A 16,795-nucleotide genomic window follows, 5' to 3' on the forward strand; every position below is an offset into this window, starting at 1 on the left:
AACACGAGCTGGCATGGGCTGAAGCACAGCGGACAGGCACACTCAGGGATGGAAAGGGATGCAGACACATGGAGTGAGAGAGACATGTGAGGTCTGGTATAAAATGTGGGCACAGGAGATAGAGACACTCGAGGAAATGTATGTGTTGCAGGTACATGAGAGAATTACATTAGTTGTCTGACATGGGTTTTAGAGAGAGGGGATGGAGACTCATATGGGTTGGCAAGGGCTACAGGAACAAGGAATGGAGACTTTTGAGAGGTGGTATGGACAGAGGGGAGAGAAAATCTTGACAACATAAAAGGGCAGACATGGGCCGCAGTCATATGAGATGGTGACACTCGACACAAGATATGAGCTTCAGGTAGAGGGACGGAGACACACAAAGGCTGGCATGGTTGTAGGCTCATGGGCTGGAGACGCTATGGGGCAGACATGGCTTGCAGCACAGAATTTAGAAATACACTAGGGAAGACAAGAGATACCAGCTACATCTGTGTGTAGCCTTAAATGAATGTATGAGTATGGAAGAAAGACAGGAAATCCACAATCTCAACTTCTGTCTCAAGAATTAAAAGAGAATAACACTGGAAAAAATACAGAATGGAAACAATAATAAAGATAAGAATCAATGAAATAGAAAAATACTAAAGAAATAAATCAGTCTAAAAGTTATTTTTAAAATATTAATAATGTTAATAAACCACTAGCAAAACTGATTAAGGAAAAGAAAAAGAAATGAAACACAAATGTCCAGTATCAGAAATCAAATAAGGAGTATTCTCTACAGAGTGCTTAGATCTTAACGAGATACACCATTTTGTGAAATACTTAGCACTACGAATTAGACGGCAAAGGTCAAAATTCACTTTATAAAAAACCCATATACTGAAACTGACACACGAAAAAACATAAAATAGGAAAACTGACATATCTACTAAATAAATTGAATTGTTAGAACGTCAAGCCAACTAACCAACAAGAACAAGAAACACTTTCCACAAGCAAAACTCTAGGTCTGGGATTATTAACTATTCCAGACAATAGAGGGAGGATGGAAGGAAAGGTTCAGATTCCAGATTAGACTGAACACAAAACTAATATAGATTTTATTCACATTGAATACAGTACAAAGATGATTCTTTACCACACAGGACCTCTGAAGTCATCTTTCCACTATACTACCCAATAAATTGAACCTAGAGAAGAACTAGAGAAAAAAAGTACAACACTTATTAAATATTTTTAATACAGTAAAGAAACTGAGGTTATCTAAACAGAAGAGGAAAATGTTAATAGGTGACAATTACCATCTTCAATGTATGAGGAAGTCCAGAGAAGCCTAAATTTAAAAAGTGGATATAAAGTGAAAATTATTTAAATAACACGAAGAAAAATTTTATCATATGGCAAAGTAATATAGCAATCAACCAATCAATAAAAAACCAATTAATTACTATATATCATTGATTAGAGATATTAATAATCAACAGAACTAGTTTCTGGAGGTTGTGGAGTTTTTGTCCCTGGAAACTTCTCAGAAACAAACATTAAGCCATTTGTCCTGGATAGACTTTAGACCTTCTCCCGCTGGGGTTCAAGACTCCTTCAAGTTTCTTCTGTAATTTTAATCTACTGCTAAATTAAATGAGAGAAGGCATGGTGAAGTCAAATATAAGTGTGGTCTGGGGGTTCATTAGAGGAGTGGTGGAGAAACAGTGAACACACCTGGGATGCCCGTAGGGTTCTGAGAAGCAGAGCAATAAAAGTATGTAAAGGGCTTGAGACATATTAGGTCCTCAGTAAATAACCATTGTTATCACTAATAATTCGTTTCCAATAGTGTAGATAAAAGAAAGTTGGCTATTCTGTCAAAAAAATCTTACTCAAAAATGTCTTAATTGACTGAAGATTAAATAATCAAAGCTGGCTTTGTTTTTAATATTCTTTTCTAGCCAGGTAGGGGTTGACGGAGGCAAGCAAAGGAATTGGGTGACACTTAGGAGAGTCACAAACCTTGAAATCAGCGTAATCTTTGCTTTAGTCTCTTACAATTCAGAAGCCTCTAGATCCAAATGCCAACACATTGAAGTTGTTGGTGAATCTTGATTAAGATTTTGATAGTTTTGGCTGTCTGCTCTAGCAAAGCATCCTTTGAAACCTAGGGTTTCTAAGCCGGTGGTTCTCAATGTGTGGCTGGTTCAGGAGCATCACCTAGGAAATGGTCAGAGACGTAAATTCTCAGGTCCGCCATCCTACTGGATCACAAACTCTGGGATGGGCTCAGCACTCTGTGTTGTAGGGGACCTCCACACAGTTCTAATGCACACTGGAGTTCGAGAACCACTGTCTTAGGAGAAGCCAGTCCTAGGTACAACATAGGGTTAGCAAGGATTCCTCTCTCACGAGGGCTTCTCCTGAGGCCCCATGGACAAAATAAGGATTCTTTGTTATGGCTCTTTTTATAGGAAGAGATATCGGCTCAACTCCAGGCAGCCTTCTTCAGGAATTTTTCCAATACAACCAGGAGCTCTGAAATTTGGATTCAAAAAAGAAAAAAATATAAAAAATTGGTTCAACGTTCAAGAAATTTTCCTGCTTCAGATTGAGGGTGGAGAAATAGCTGAAATAGAGAAATTTTTCCCAGAACACTGATCTATCAGTTCTTGATGGAAACCACTGAGTTCTTTCAGTGGAAGTAAACAATGACCAGGAAAGTTATGGTTAGTCTGATTTGTTAGAGGAGAAAGCACAAAGAGAAAAAAAAAAAAAGGAGAGAGGAAGAGTAAGGAAGGGATATAGACACAGCGACCATCAGTCAGAGGTAGTGAGAGGAGGGGAAAGGAATAGAAGATGCAGAGGGAGAGAAGCAGGTGCCGCTCGGTAGGAAACATACCTGTTGACACTGTGCACATGTGGCTTTCATAGAAAGGTGTAAGGTTTCTAAAAAGCAAAGAAAATAAAAACAAATCCATCCAATTTAGTAATTTGTCCTAATATTAATTGATCAGGTCTGATCACGCTGATGTCTTCCTTCTCCTTTATTTCATCCATGTCTCAAATTCTATGTCCTGCCCTTGTCTAAGGCTTCAGAAACACACCGCAATTCAAATTCTCACAAGGTGAACTGTTTAAATCATATCACCTTCTTCTTTCCTTGCCCTTCTGCACAAAATAGATGCCCTACAGTGTTAAATTACCTTTCAGTGCCTTTCAAAAAAACTTTAAAAAATTTGATTCTTAAAAGTACAGTTTTAGATTTATAGATAATTGAACAGAGAGTACATAACGTTCCATACACCCACCGCACTGCCCCTCTCCTCTCCCCCAAGCCCCATCTCCCCTATTATTAACACTTTGCATTAGTGTGATACATTTGTTATAATTAATGAACAATATTGATACGTTGTTATGAACTACAGTCCCTAGTTTGAGGGTCACTCTTTGTGTTGTACAGTTCCATGAGTTTTGACACACATATAGTGACATGTAGCCACCATTATGTACAGAACAGTCTCACTACCCTAAAAATCCTCTGAGCATCAGATTAGCTGTTAATGGCTTTTTAAAATATTAACAGTCGTCAGAATAACGTAAATTTTTTTTTGTTTTATTTATTTATTTATTTATTTTTTTATTGATGTTTTAATGGTTTCTAACATTGTGAAATTTTGGGTTGTACATTTTTGTTTGTCCATCACCATATATATGACTCCCTTCACCCCTTGTGCCCACCCCCCACCCCCACTGCCCCTGGTAACCACTGTCCAGTTTTCTCTGTCCATGTGTTGGTTTATATTCCACATATGAGTGAGATCATATAGTGTTTGTCTTTCTCTTTCTGGCTTAGAATAACGTAAATTTTTACAATGAAAAATGTTCCACAGGTGCTAAGTTTTGTTAGTCTCACTATTATGATCACTATTAGAAATAATGAAAAAAAAAGAATCCCTATATAAATAGTAAAAATCATAGAATTTGAAAGATAAAAAGATCTTGAAGATGAGGAAACCCCATATTCTTCAAGACCCTGCCCTCCAGTCTCTCAGCTTTCTGTGTCATTTATCTGCCAAATCCACTGAGGAGAAAGAAAGACATCGATAAAGAAAAACAAAGCAAAAAACAAATTTTGGTTCTAAATAGTCCTCTTGAGCCCAATTTAATCAAACATGGATTCTTCTTTATTGCCTATTTGCATCAGGAACATAATTACTAGCTGGAGCCTAATTTGAGAATATTCATTATGAATGAAAGATGTCATATCTAAGAACAGAATGGAATTCACTGAGGCTTTATTCTTGGGACATTTGTAGGATTAAGTCAGGACACACTGTGAGAGTGATAAATAAGTTCTGTATATTTTTCTTCTCCAAGACCATGGATTTCAGCCACACTTTATACCCATGTACTTTGCAACAATGAAAAACAATTAAACAGTGACCTTGAATATTTAGCCCTCAGATTCATTAGTCTTTAAAATATAAATTGAGCAATTTAAATGTAGATGACTGAAAGACTATGGAGATTTCTAGAATGTCACATTAGGTCCTTTAGAAGTGAAGAATTGACTCTATAAAACATTTCTATTCCTTGTCGTACCTTGACAATAGTGCTACTGTGACTCTGTTTTAAAGAGGATAATACCAGGCTTTACTTTAATTTACACGTTTTTAAGTACGTGTACTTAATATTTCTCAGTCTCTTGAAAACTTTTATCATTAAACTCAAACTTCATTTAAATCACCAGACTTATTTGATGAAGGCAACATGAACATTTACTTGCAAACTCCTCAGAAAATTACTAATTTAACCTTACTTTGGATGATCCATTCTAGAACTCAAACTGGATTTGCCAGGCCCCTCAGAACGGCTCATAGCTCTGTGTTTGTACATTTATCTGGGAAGATGTCAACTAAGGGTAATTGTTCTTCCCAGATGCTTTCTTTACCTCAAACAGCAATACTTCCAAAGTTTTAATGAAAATGTGGACAATTTGGTGAAAACCAAGTGACTTGTTTGTTTTAGCATGCCAATGAGATCAAGAAAATAAGTATTTTAATTATTGTTATTGATTATAAAAATCAGAAGAAAACAAACTTCTTTGTCCAAAGACATTTCAGCAAGTGAAATTGTCTAAAAAATTGACAGCTTGCCTCCTCTTTTAACCACTAAACCATAAGAAATGTAATACCGTGGGCAAACACTTGAGCACTGTCCCCTGCACAACTCCCCAGCGCTGTCACCCCATCAAGGCCACAGATCAGGGTGAGGAGTTGGCGGAGGGGAGACGGCTTCGCACTCAGCGTCTTTCCTTCCTGGGTCAGAACTCGGTCCCAGCTGCTCACTGTCTAGTCTTCTGGGGAAGCAGAGAATTCTTCTGGGGACACGACACACTTCAGGTGTTAAGGATGTCATCATTCTTTTTTAAACAAATGTTAGATCGTGTGACGCACTTCTCAGGACAGGAGGAGCCGCCTCAAGGGAAGGCAGATCTTCTCCAGGAGCTGACGGTCATCCAGGGAGAGCAGAGTCAAGGGCTGCAGAGCGCCAGCCAGCTCCTGCTCTCCTCTCACGGACACCTCGGTCACCATCCCCCCCATGCCCAGCCGGTGCCCCCCCCAGCGGTTCCCATTTTAGCCTCGGAGGCCCGCGCATGCGCAGGACCGGCGCTCAGAGCGGCAGAGGGGCCGCGAGCTGGAGAGCTGCGTGACGCGTGCACCGGAGGCAGGGTCCCTGGTGCAGAGGTGGCGGCTGCGCTGGTTTGTGTGTGGGGATTGGCGGTTTCTGGATCCTTCCTCCAGGATTTTCAGCGCTGTGGAGCTCTCCTTTCTGCAGTGTGGAGGAGCGCTGGGCAGGAGGCGGCGCCGAGGTAGTCGGTGGGCGGTGGGCGGCGGGCTTGGCGTGGAGATCTCCGCCGCTGATGGCGGGAGCGCGGTGTCGGGGTGGGCGGATGGGGCCGGGGGCCAGGGCTGCTGGCGGGCTGCCTCAGGCGGGGGAGCCACCTCTGTCCCTTGGAGGAGCAGAGGAGCGCCGCCTGGCCAGTGGGTCCCTTTGCCTTGGGGGGGCCCCACCTTGGCAGGGCCTCCTGCCCACCCAGCAGAGGTGCAGGGGGCGGCAGGGAGTCGCCTGCCCTCTGCTCGCGCCCTTGAGTTCGCGCTCCCTCAGGACCCCGTCTAGGCCAGGTCGCGACATCCCGGGGTGAACACTTTCCTTCAGAAGACAGCCAGTGGTCAGCGCTCCTCTGCCTGACTCCGCGCAGGCTATTGGGCTCCTCACTGCGTTCTTTAAACAAATAAGTGTTCCTACTTCCTTGGGACCACCTTTATAGAAAAGCCTAATCCCATTAATGGTTTCTGATAATTGACTCTATATTTGCAAGGCGAACTTTGAAGCCTGTGAATTGTTGTAAACTGCGTTTAATGAAAGGAGCTTCAAACAATCCTTGGTGAAAATTATGTAACTTCCTAATAATAACTCACCTTTGGTTAAGATAGATTGATGACTGATCAATTGATGATTGACATAATGTGTATGGAATTTAGGTTTCAGTGGAAAGGTTTTTCTTGGCAGTTGGTGCTAAAATTAAAATCGGATAAGGAGGAGGTTTTTACAAGTAGTATGTAGTGTGTGTTTTGTCTCCGTACTCATGTAGAATCGTAAGAATTTAGATTTGGAAAGCCCATAGAACAAGAATTTTGAAATTTTGATTTGACTGACAAGGTGAAAGGTCAAAAGGCCAAATACGGTAGGATTTCATTTATATGATATTCTAGAAAAGATAAACCATGAAGAAAGACAAAAGATCGTTAGTTGCCATTAGTTTTAATATTTAATCATTTAGTTTAATAGTTTAATCATTAGTTTTAATATTTCTGATTTAAAAAATACATTTTAATGATAGCATCCTAATTATGCTTTTGGATGATTACAGAAGTTAATAACCTATTAAATTCTGCAGTAGGAACAAATGACTTGTTATTGGTGTCTTTGAAGTGTAAGTATTGGTGGTACTGAAATTTTTAACTAAGCTTTTTTGGATTCTGAACTACTGATTTTTTTACTAGATCATGTTGGACGTGGCATATTACAAGTTTCAAAAGGCTCTTTAAATTATTGTAGCAGGCTGAAGCTATTAAATTATAATGTAAGATCTTTATAGATGAAACAGGCAAAATACAAAAAGCCATTCATCATTTTATCTTTGTTAAAAAATCAAGTAAATCTTATTATATACATGAATGACTTTTGGCTAGACAGACCTGAACTTGACAAGATGGACTCATTAGTATGGGGAACTTGTTTTGGAATGTTAAAATGGGAGAGGATATATTAGTTTTTCCTGAGGGTGACCCGAGTCAATGTGGTGGGTTTAGCTGCTTATATGCTCTTGCTGAGTTACGATCTTGATTAACAAGCTGGTCATAGACATACCAAGAAATTTGGACCATTTTATGTATCAACATATTAAGAAGTCCTATTTCTCTGATAGTTTCTGATTTCAGGGTGTCTGGGAAGAACAGTTTCTCAACATAGGTACTTTGGAATATAATTTTTGATAGTTGGCTTATTGAATCATAGAATTGTGGAGATGGAAATAATTTTAGTGGTTGTCGAGCCTAACCTCTTCATTTTCCAGGAAATGGAAAGTGAGGTTTCTTGAGTTAAGTCATCCATAGTCTGACTGCTACTTAGTGGCAGAGTTGGAACTAAATGCTCGGATGCTTGTCTCCAGATTCCTAGTACAGTGCTCTCTGTGCTGTATACATACTATTAAGGAGACAAACTAATGAGTTGCCTTCTCAGATCATATATGTAACCAGTAGGGTTGATTCTTTCCCATATGCATTTTTTCCTTTCTTTTTAGAGTAACTACTAACTACAATTAATTCATTCTCCTACCATGTTTAATGACTATTCTTATGTGTGTCTCCTCAAGCACACATGTAGACTCCCTAGAATGGACACCTGCCTATGAGCGGATTGCTGGGCCAAAGGCTGATGTGCATCTGCAACTTGACAAGCTGCAGCCAAATCATCCTCTGAAGTTTTAACAATTTCCATTCCCGCCAACAGTGTATGAGTCATCCTTGCACTGGGAATTGTCAGATTGGCATTGTCAGATTTTTAAAGGTTTGCCAATCTGATGGGTGAGCAATGATGTATTTGTTTTCCTCTTGTTACAACTGTTTTGACAAATGCACAGAGCTGTGCAACTACCACATTCAATATACAGAACAGTTCCAGAACCCAGAACTCCCTTCAGCTGCTCTTTTGTAGTCAACTCTTCGCCCACCCTTAACCCCTGGAGACTAACGATCTGCTGTCTTTCCCTATGGTTTGTCCTTTCTAGAATATCATATAAATGGAATTCTACAGCATTTGGCCTTTTGAGTGTGGTTTCTTTCCTGTAGCACAATACATTTATTTGAGTTTTCATCCATGTTGTTGCCTGTATCAGCACTTCCTTCTGTTTTATTGCTGAATGTAGTATCCATTGTATGAATGTACCACAGTTGATCCATCCAGCAGTTGAAGGACATTTGAGTTATTTTCAGTTTTGTCTTTTTTGACTATGAATAAAGCTGCTATAAATCTTTGCAAACAAGTTTTTGTGTGAACATGTCTTCTTTTCTTGGGTAAACACCTAAAAGTGGAATTGCTGGGTCACATGGTATGTATATGTTTAACTTTATTTTAAAAACTGTTTGTGTAGCAAAGTCATGGCCCACAAATGTGTCCTAATCCCTGGAACCTGGGAATACATTAGTTTACTTGCCAAAGGTGAATTAAATTTGCAGATGGAATTAAGGTTGCTGATCAACTGCCTTTAAAATAGGGCGATTATCCTGGATTATCCAGGTGGGCCCAGTGCATCACAAAGGCCCCTAAAAGGGAAAGAGAAGCAGCAGAGTAGAAAAAGATGCAACAAGGGAAGCAGGGCCAGAGAGATGCAGAGTTTCTGGTTTTGAGAGTGGAGGAGGGGGGCCACAGCCTAAGGAATGTGGTGGTCTCTAGAAGCTTGAAAAGGCTAGGAAATGGATTAACCTTTAGAGTCCCCCAAAAAGAACCTAGCTCTGCCAACACTTTGATTTTAGCCCAAGGAGACCCGTGTCAGACTGCTAACCTACAGAACTGTAAAACAATAAATCTGAGTTGTTTTTAAGCCATGAAATTTGTGGTAATTTGTTACAGCAGCATAACAAACTCCACTTTAAAACTGTTTTCCAAAGAGGCTGAACCACTTTGTATTCCCACCAGCAATGTAGGAGTGTTCCAGTTACTTTCCATCCTCACTAACGCTTGGTATGGTCATCCTCTTTAATTCTAGTCATTCTAATAGGTATGTAGCAGTATGTCAATGTGGTTTTCATGTGCATTTTTCTCATGATTAATGACATTGAGCATCTTTTCACGTGCTTATTTGTCATCTGTGTATCGTCTTTAGTGAAGTGTCCAAATCTGTGCCCATTTTAAACTTGGATTTTCTTATTGCCGAGTTTTGAGAGTTCTTTATAGTCCTGTCAGATATGTGATTTGCAAAGGTCTTCTCCCAGTCTGTGGCTTGCCTTCTCCATCCTCTCACCAGTGTCTTTGGAAGGTCTGTGTACTGTAACTCGAGAGGCTCCACATGACCTTGTCTTCCTTCGTTGAGAAACAGAGTGAGGTTGGAGCACCTGAGTCCAATCAGACGTTGATCAGAGTTGGGGCCGGGTCTCACTTTTAGTAAACCCAGCCCTTCCGCTTTCCCCGTTCCTGTTTGCTGTGCTCCCCTCCCCCGCACAGGGGTCTGGTTCTAAGTCTGGTAGATCTCTGTCTCCTCTGGTTTGGGAGCCCACAGAAAATTCAGTTATGCCCTTCAGACATCTCAGCGCAGCTCTCCATCCTCCTACCTTACATCGCTTCACAATATGGCAAATTCCCTGAAGGTCAGACTAGCAGTATGTTTGACTTTGGCCACTTCCACCACTGCTGGAGGTTTCACTTTGCTTTGTGGAACCTTTTGGCCTAGTTCCCCAGATTCCTGTGTGGTACCAAAACTTAGAACAGGTGTTGCGATGAAGAGCAGTTGTGTGTCTGAAAGCCCTCAGGTTTCCTCTGCCACACCAGTCCTGCAGAATCACTACAAGTTTGGCTAGTTTCTCTTTTCTCTAGCCGAGACTCGGACTGAGCAAGCCAGACCCTCGGCAAGCACCCTGAATCAGAAAACGCCTGCAGGAGAAAGAAAGATAAAAATCCTTGCTCACATAAAAGTGTTTTTCTTCTTTCTGGAATTTTAGTTGGTTTGTTCTGAAGCTCTCTGATGCTCTAAAAATATATCTATAATTTATCTGGCTTTGTCCAGTTTTGCAGTAAGTGTGCTTTCCTGTCCTAGTCTATTCTAAAACAGAAGTTCCCTTGTCATTAGTTTTTAACTGCATCAGTTATACATTGTCAATATTATTATTGTTTGGTAAAGTCATGCTTTCAATGATTTATTCAAATGTTTACCCTTTTTTATCCTCATGATCCATTTTTACATCTTAGCATTTCTTCTATCAATTTTTTGTTAAAGTACATTCATTTTACTTTTTATTTTTTTTCCTTGAGTAATATTAGCTCTATGCTAACATCTGTGCCAATCTTCCTCTATTTTGATGTGGGTCACCACCGTGGCATGGCTGATGTGTGGTGTAGGTCCACGCCTAGGATCTGAACCCATGAACCCAGGCCTTGGAAGCAGAGCGTGCTGAACTTAAACCTCTACACCCGGTGGCTGGCCCCCTTAAAGTACATTCATTAAAAGATCTTTAATGAGCATTTGTTGGTGGTAATGCTCTTAGTAAATGTTTGCATAAACATATCTTTAATTCACCCCAGTTCTTGAGATATGGTTTGATTGGGTATACACTGAAAGTTATTTTCTCTCTGTACCTTGAAGATTTAATCCAACTCTCTCTTGCCTTCCATAGTTAAGACATGTATCATAGGTCTAAATGTAAGTCTCTGTAAGTGTTCTGTCCCTCTGTGGGGCTTTGAATATCTTCTTTTGTATTTGGTGTTCTTTGGTTTTCCTGGATGGATCTGACTCTAGATTTTTTTTGTTTTAATTGTGCTTGAGATGTGTTCAGCTGCCTGAATCTAGAATAGAAGTCTTTTATCAATTCTGGAAATTTTTTTGTGTGCGTGTGTGAGGAAGATCAGTCCTGAGCTAACATCCATGCTAATCTTCCTCTTTTTGCTGAGGAAGACCGGCTCTGAGCTAACATCTATTGCCAATCCTCCTCCTTTTTTTTTCCCCCCCAAAGCCCCAGTAGATAGTTGTATGTCATAGTTGCACATCTTTCTAGTTGCTGTATGTGGGACGCTGCCTCAGCATGGCCAGAGAAGGGGTGCATTGGTGTGTGCCCAGGATCCAAACCTGGCCCATCAGCAGCAGAGCGCGTGCACCTGACTGCTAAGCCATGGGGCTGGCTCTGGAGTCTTCTGTTATTATGTCTGAATATTCCTTTAAATCATATATATATTTATATTATTTGTGAATAGTTTCTGTTGGAATATGAATGTCCTTTTTCTTGTGTCTTAGAGGAGGAGAGTTCAATAGGGGAAGCTCACTCTGCCATGATGCTGATGTCACTTTCTTCTATATATTTATATGATTTAATTCAAATATATATACACATACTTATATTATTTATACACATTCAATATATATTCATTAAATATATATTATTTAATTCAATATATTGTATTGTTCAATATAATGATTTATATTATTCAAAAAAATGTACGTATCTTATTTCTATATATGATCCTGTACTTGACCAAACTCAAGCCAGGCTCCATTGAGCCCTCTTCTTGACTAGGCCTCAATCTTGGCCAATTATAACTATGGCCTCTCAGCACAAATCATTTCACCTCCCCACACACATTATAAGACTTAAACGCTGACATAGTTTCTAACAGCTCAAATCCACATCCTTAGGATGACCCCTGCCCCCTTAATTTAGTGCTTGCCTGAGAAAGCTCAAGGCAGCCAAAAGAATTGACTGTATGTTCTGGCCAACACTCGATCATTGGCCCCTGACATCCTTTTCTTTGAGCATTTACCCAAAAGTGCTTACAACTGTGAATATTTCCTCTGTCCTTTTCAGTTCTATATGTGTCTCCAATAACCCAGGAGTGCATTTCTCAAGGTCCTGAGAGCCATTCCTTGAGATGAGGACAGGATGTCTGTCTCCCAGACTCTGTGAGAGGAGAGAAGTGAAACTTTGATCATTTCCAACCAGCAGACACTGGCCAGACAACTGGCCAGATCTCACTGCACTGACCAACACTGCAACTTTTCCCTCCCTGACTCGACTGAGCCCCTGCTCACCCCTCTGCCTGCTCCCTCATTCTCTCTTTCAAATGCCCAGTCACTTCTGTACAAATCAAATTGAGTTCAGTTCATCCTGTTCCCTCTTCCCTATTGCAGTGGTATATTACTGATTAAAATCTGTCCTGACTACTTTAACTAGAGCCTGGCTTTGTGTATACTCTATGTTTAACACACATACAGACAATCTCATGCATATACATATATATGCATATACCGACATAACCATGGGCCCTCCAGGACCAGTTAAACTGACTCCTTCTTATCAACAGAGTAGTTAAGAGTTTTCTTTCAGGAACTGAGTTAAGAGTTTTCTTTCAGGAACTGAGACACCCTAGTCCAGTTCAGGCCAATTGAGACCACCAACCCATCAACTAGGCCTGTGCAAATGCTCAAAAAATGACATTTTTTACATCAAGGAGCTAAAAGCTCCATCCTCAGATAATCATAACACTGCCAATTTCTGAACACACATCAGATGAAGAGCCACAAAGCTTGACTTTGCTTGTGCAGATCATCAATTACCTCACTTCTCCTTACTTCCAATCATCTACCTCCACATGTCAGACCACTCTGTCCTTCAGCCCATAAATTGTGCCCCAAGCCCTGGATCTGGGAGACAGATCTGAGACAGACACATGCGCCCTGTCTCCTTGCAGATAAATCTCACAAAATAAAGGTACAATTCTTTTCCCAAAAGCTGATGCCAGAATAATTGGCTTTTTTAATGTGCATTGGGAAAGAGAACCCCAATACTGTGTGGTAACATCAATACATATATATATACACTTAATGGATGTTTTGTCTTTTTTTTTTTCTTTGCTGAGGATTCACCCTGAGCTAACATCTGTGCCAGTCTTCCTCTATTTTGTATGTGAGTTGCCACTACAGCCTGGCCACTGATGAGTGGTGTAGGTCCACGCCCAGGAACTGAACCTGGGCTGCTGAAGTGGAGTTCTCTTAACTTAATCACTAGGCCATGGGACCGGCCCATGTCTAATTGTTTTGAAGATGTTACTAGATATGCAATTGAAGTTTCACTATGATCTCTGGATTTCCTTGCTGCTCCTTTAGTCCCTCACTTCAGTATATGTGTTTCTTGCTCCATTTTTCATGCTAGAGGAATTCTTCAAATATCAAGTGGTCCTTGGCTACCTGTTCCTATTTCTGTGATGGGAAGAAAACAGCTGAGTAGGATCTCTGTGGGCCTGATGGGGCCTGTGAATGTCTGGACTCAATGTTTCTTCAGGGGTGTTGAGTGTTGAACTAGTAACAGGCAAACAGTGTTGATGCCCATGCTAGTCTGTAACAACATACTTATTCCACACATTCCCACAATGACAGACATCATCTGAACACATGGAAATGCTGACAACACACCCACACCCACATACACACTATTTGCAAATGACCATCAGCATTCAGACTGTAAACTACGCCTGATAATGCACACTGATACTCAGAACATACACACAAACTCACACACACATACAGACCACTCAGAGCCCACAGTGACTTGAATTCTCTAAACACACACAGACATCAACAAAAAACACCTTCTGAGTAGTTTTAAGCCATGAAATTTGTGCTAGTTTGTTACAGCAGCATAACAAACTCCACTTTAAAACTGTTGTCCAGGGGCCGGCCCCGTGGCTTAGTGGTTAAGTGCGTCCACTCTGCTACTGGCGGCCTGGGTTCGGATCCCAGGCCTGCACCGATGCACCGCTTCTCTGGCCATGCTGAGGCCGCGTCCCACATACAGCAACTAGAAAGATGTGCAACTATGACATACAACTATCTACTGGGGCTTTGGGGGAAAAAAAGTAGGAGGATTGGCATGGATGTTAGCTCAGGGTTGATCTTCCTCACAAAAAAATAAATAAATAAATAATGGGCTGTTTTCCAACCACTTTGTGTTCCCCCCAGCAATGTAGGAGTGTTCCAGTTACTTTCCATCCTCATTAACACTTCTTATGTTCATCCTCTTTAATTCTAGTCATTCCAATAGGTACGTAGCGGTATGTCAATGTGGTTTTCATGTGCATTTTTCTCACGATTAACGACGTTGAGCATCTTTTCATGTGCTTATTTGCCATCTGTGTATCTTCTTTGGTGAAGTGTCCAAATCTGTACCCATTTTAAACTTGGATTTTCTTACTGCCGAGTTTTGAGAGTTATTTATTGTCCTGTCAGATATGTGATTTGCAAAGGTCTTCTCCCAGTCTGTGGCGTGCCTTCTCCATCCTCTCACCAGTGTCTTTGGAAGGTCTGTGTACTGTAACTCGAGAGGCTCCACGTGACCTTATTTTCCTTCGTTGAGAAACAGAGTGAGATTGGAGCACCTGAGTCCAATCAGACGTTGATCAGAGTTGGGGCCGGGTCTCACTTTTAGTAAACCCAGCCCTTCCGCTTTTCCCGTTCCTGTTTGCTGTGCTCCCTTCCCCAGCACAGGGGTCTGGTTCTAAGTCTGGTAGATCTCTGTCTCTTCAGGTTTGGGAGCCCACAGAAAATTCAGCTACGCCCTTCAGACATCTCAGCGCAGCTCTCCAGCCTCCTACCTTACATCGCTTCACAATATGGCAAATTCCCTGAAGGTCAGACTAGCAGTATGTTTGACTTCGGCCACTTCCACCACTTCTGGACGTTTCACTTTGTTTTGTGGAAGATTTTGGCCTAGTTCCCCAGACTCCTGTGTGGAACCAAAACTTAGCACAGGTGCTGTAAGAAAGAGCAGTTGTGTGTTTGCAAGCCCTCAGGTTTCCTCTGCCACACCAGTCCTGCAGAATCACTACAAGTTTGGCTAGTTTCTCTTTTCCCTGGCCGAGGCTCTGACTGAGCAAGCCAGATCCTCGGCAAGCACCCAGAATCAGAAAATGCCTCCAGGGGAAAGAAAGATAAAAATCCTTGCTCACATAAAAGACTTTTTCTTCTTTCTGGAATTTCAGTTGGTTGATTCTGAAGCTCTCTGATACTCTAAAAATATATTTATAATTTATCTGCCTGTGTCCAGTTTTGCAGCAAGAGTTCTTTCCTGTCCTAGTCTACTCTAAAACAGATGTTCCCTTGTCATTAGTTTTTAACTGCATCAGTTATACATTGTCAATATTATTATTGTTTGGTAAAGTCATGCTTTCAATGATTTATTCAGATGTTTACCCTTTTTTATCCTCATGATCCATTTTTACCTCTTAGCAGTTCTTCTTCTATCAGTTTCTTTCTTCTTAAAGTATATTCTTTTTCACTTTTTAAGTTTTTTCCTTGAGGAAGATTAGCCCTGGGCTAACATCTGTGCCAATCTTCCTCTATTTTGTATGTGGGTCAACACCATGGCATGGCTGATGAGTGTTGTAGATCCACTCTTGGGATCCAAACCCACGAAACCAGGCCTTGGAAGCGGAGCGTGCTGAACTTAAACCACTACACCAGGTGGCTGGCCCCCTTAAAGTATATTCGTTAGATGTTCCTTAATGAGCATTTGTTGGTGGTAATACTCTTAGTAAATGTTTGCATAAAAATATCTTTAAGTCACCCTAGTTCTTGAGGTATGGTTTGATTGGATATACACTGAAAGTTCTTTTCTCTCTGTACCTGGAAGATTTATTCCGACTCTCTTTTGCCTTCCATTGTTAAGAAATGTATCATAGGTCTAAATGTAAGTCTCTGTAAGTGTTCTGTTCCTCTGTGGGGCTTTGAATATCTTCTTTTGTATTTAGTGTTCTTTGGTTTCCCTGGATGGATCTGGGTCCAGATTTTTTTTTTTTAGTTGTGCTTGAGATGTATTCAGCTGCCTGAATCTAGAGTAGAAGTCTTTTATCAATTCTGTAAATTACTGTTATTATGTCTGAATATTCCTTTAAATCCTATATACATTTATATTATTTAATTCAAATATATATAAACATACTTATACACATTCATTATATATTCATTAAATATATATTTATATTATTTAATTCAATATATTATTCAATATAGTGATTTGCATTATTCAAAAAATATACATATATTATTTATATATGTAGTTTCCTGTACTTACTGTTCGTACTGGGAGAAATACAGAACAGATAGAAACAGACTGGATTAGTCTTGTCTGAACTCCTATCACGTAGGACTTGAATCATTCAACAAATGAGCCATTAATGGCGGCTATACCACTGGGATCACTTCTCCTTCCTTACCATCGCCTCCTCTCTCTGCTCCCACTCTAGTTCCAGGGCAAGTTACCTGTGGCTCCTGAGTGCTGCTCCTTGGCCTGGAAGGCCCTTCCTTCACCCCATCCACCCTGTGAGCTCCTACTTACCCTTCAAGACTCGACTCCAGTGATGCCTCCTTGGGAAGCCTTCCCTGATGCTCTATCTCCGCAGACCTGCTCTAGGCCACCACCCTGCCTCCTGCCCACGTCCATCACTGCCTGACACCTTGCTGTGCCCCCTTGTCTGG

The 16,795-nt window shown here is 40.8% G+C and overlaps 1 long non-coding RNA gene across 1 annotated transcript in view; it reads left to right on the top strand.

Moving 5' to 3' along the window:
• The first annotated feature begins 5,711 nt into the window (after positions 1-5,711).
• LOC131396337 (uncharacterized) overlaps positions 5,712-16,795 on the top strand; it is a 34,165-nt gene continuing 23,081 nt past the window's right edge. Inside the window, exon 1 of the long non-coding RNA XR_009216470.1 lies at positions 5,712-5,869. This is a non-coding gene — a long non-coding RNA (uncharacterized LOC131396337). The remainder of the gene's footprint in view (positions 5,870-16,795) is intronic.

This window comes from Diceros bicornis, chromosome 32 (assembly GCF_020826845.1).
Source record: "Diceros bicornis minor isolate mBicDic1 chromosome 32, mDicBic1.mat.cur, whole genome shotgun sequence".
Lineage (NCBI taxonomy): Eukaryota > Metazoa > Chordata > Mammalia > Perissodactyla > Rhinocerotidae > Diceros > Diceros bicornis.